Raw genomic sequence first — 3,538 nt, forward strand, 5'->3', positions numbered from 1 at the left:
CATGAATTCCAGGATAAATTCCATTTTGCAAGAAAGGCAGATAAAATGTCAAAAATATCTTGTAGTTAGTGGCATTTCTTTGCAACAAAAGAACTGATTTATGGTTTCGTTATCATCAATAACAGAAATAATTGTAAGTAATTGTACTTTGTAATTGTTGTTGTCAGTTGATTCGTCAACCTGTAGAGCAAACTCTGTGTTCTGAAGTTTCTTCTGTACATTTTCCTCTGTATCAACAGATAAATCCATAATTCTCCTCTGGATTGTATTATTTGAGAGCGGAATCTTGCTTATTTCTTGTTTGGCTTCATCACCTAACATGGTTTTAACCATCTTTCTACAAGCGGGTAAGATAATCAACTCAGCTAAAGTATGCAATTTCGTTTGTAGTGCAATCATTTTGGCTATCTCAATAGACGCAACTTGAGCCTTTTCAGAAGCATTCATCCTTTTCTCAAAATAGTTTTTTTGCTTAGATTGCTGTTCTAGCAGTCTTTGGAAATTAATTCAAATCTTTACATTGAAGATGTGTTTAGTTGTAAAATGTCTTTTCAACTTGCTAGGCAACATGCCGTCATTAGATAACTTTTCAGCACAAATAACACACAGAAGAGGTTGCTAGTCCAATGAAACCCAAACTTTAAATAGCTATTGCAATATTTATGATTGGGTTGAGCTTCGCATTATTATCACTACACTTAGTTGCTTTTGACGAACATTCACTTTCAGATTCATAATTGTCATGGTTAATGACTTAGTAAACTTTTTCAATTTATAGGTAATTTAGTCTGTTAATATGAATTGTATTGCACAAAGGGCACAGATCACTAATAGAGTCAAACTGAGACTGGGGTTTAAATTTTGAAATGCAGATTTTTTTGCAGATTCAGAATCTCCGCCCTTGATATAGTAACAACAAAAAAAATCGCTAAATAGGTGTAATCCATGATCTTTACCTCCACCAATTGAAGCTAATTTAGTTCTTATCCTTATGAAATCTCAGATTCAAAATTAAATAACACTGTCATACCATAATTAGCTTAAATGAATTGAATGACACAACCACCTCTCATTCTTAGTTTAGAACTTAGTATGTAGTTTATTGCCACTTAGACATTTATATATGAACTTTCTAGTGAATTTCAGTTTGTATTTTTCATATTTTGAAATATAATCTTACTTTTTTGAGGCACACCTAATTACATTTTGGGGACCACTGGACTAGATCAAAGCTAACTGGAACTACCATTGTACCACATTGCAGCACTAAAATTGGCTTGGATTCCATGATTCCAGAGGGGTCAATACCATCCTACATTCAGTCTGGGTCACATCAGAAACATCAGCACTATGTAAACATGTAAGAAACTTTAAAAATGCAATTTGGAAAACTATCTGGCCAGGATAGTGGAAGGCACAACAAAGCATCTAATAATATCAATCAGGTGATGAAAATGGCAGTGCTTAAATTCAAGCAACACAGCAACTAACCAGGATAATAGTGTTCTGGAAACATGTTTGAAGCAGTCTCACTCTCCAGCTGGCCCTCTTTGCAGTCCTCACACAGGTTGGATTACTGGTGGCCCAAAAGAGTGTGCAGTGTTTGTTACTGAATGCTATGCTGGCATTTTTACTGTTGAAAATCCAAATGTGTCATCTATACTGCTACTGACACCAAATTCTACAGCATCTGTTGAATTTACTCTTGTAAATGCAGTATACATGCAACTTACTATGCCTCCCTTGATCTTGATATTGTTACTTGTATGCTTTACAAATATAGCAGGCTCTTTCTACTGCACCAGTTTTCATTTCACTTCTAATTCTGCCTTAATAACTGTTACCCCAGCATTATTTATTCCCTTCAAGATGACCCTGCTTGATATGTAGAAAGGGTGTAGATATAAACTCCATAAAGTGTACCCAGTGCCATGGACACCTAAGAGGTGCAGCAGTATCAGAAGAAGTCTAACAGAGAATGTAGTTTTTGTGTGTGGAAGATGCGCAGGTACAATAAACACTAGGAATATACAGAAAATAGACTTCATCAAATGCCCAGAGGGATACTTAGAAGTAGTAGATAGCTTCTGTTAACTAGGTGACCAAGTCAGCAGTGGAGGATGCTCTGAGAATGTAGCTGCTAGAATAAGAATGGGCTGGGCAAAGTTCAGAGAGCTTCCACTTTTGTTGGTAACAAAGGACCTTTCCCTCAGAGTGAAAGGCAGATTGTACGACAACTGTGTGTGAACAACCATTGTTATATAGCAGTGAAATATGAGTTGTGACTTTAGAGGACATGCAAAAGTTTGAAAGAAATGAAGGTAGCAGGTTCTGCTGGATGTGCAATGTCAATGTGTACGTACAACAGAGTGTAAGTGTCTTGAGAGAAAAACTGGGTATAAGAGGCATCAGATGTAGTGTGCAAGAGAGAAGACTGCACTGGTATGGTTATGTGATGCATATGGATGAGGACAGCTATGTAAAGAAGTGCCAATTTCTAATTGTGGAGGGAACCTGTAAAATATGATCTTCAGTTGTTGAATTTCATGGAGGTGATGAGAAGTGACTGAAAATTCTGGCTATTTGCTGTGCTTCAGAAGACACATCAAGCCAAGTGAAATTGTGTTCATGGCCAGTGACAGTGACATGTAAAAAGTGCCTGTGCCAGTGACACCTGATACACTCTATGGAGTGGTTGGTGTTAGGAAGGGTATCCAGCCATAGAAACCAAATCAAAACAGACTAGAACCTGGTGCAGCTCTCTAGCAGTCAAACCATCTAACCCGTTCAAGTATGAAAAATAAACATTAACTGATGATAATGATGATGATTCCCTTGTTCAAAAAGGGTGACCACATATCACCTGTCAATCATCAGTCTCATAAGCTGTATCACCAAATTGAATTTCTGGAACTTTCAACTATCACAATTTAGATTTATCCCTAACTTCAGCGGCTGTAGCCAACTAATCAATTATCTTGAAGACATCAAACAAATTACAGATGCTAGCTCATGGTGGATGTTATCCACCTCAATTTGGCTGAGCCTTAAACCCTGTGCTATACAAATGGCTGATGGTGAAGATCTCTGCAATGAGCATGAGAGCGACATTTTATAATGTGTTGAAGTCATTTGGTTCCATTTAAAAAGAAGTAACGACAGTACTAGGAAAATATTCAGTAACCTATGTGATGATATCTGATGTCACACAGGGATCTGTTCATGATCTTCTGCTGTTTGTTACATATACATCAACAAAATATATGCCAAATTCAAGCATGCTACTGTGCTAAATACAAAGATGACATTAAGTTGTACCTTGAGATAAATAAAAACAGATTATTATATAAATTTAATGAAGGCAGCATCTTCTTCCAGAACAAAATTATAAATGCCATGAACACAGCCTCTTACGCTAGGCCAACCATTTAAAAGAGTAACATAACACTTAAGTAAAACACAAACATTTTTAATATTCCAAAATTGTCCTTGCTAACAAGAAAGCATATATATATATATATATATATATATATATATA

The sequence above is a fragment of the Octopus sinensis genome, linkage group LG11, assembly GCF_006345805.1.
Source record: "Octopus sinensis linkage group LG11, ASM634580v1, whole genome shotgun sequence".
Taxonomy (NCBI): domain Eukaryota; kingdom Metazoa; phylum Mollusca; class Cephalopoda; order Octopoda; family Octopodidae; genus Octopus; species Octopus sinensis.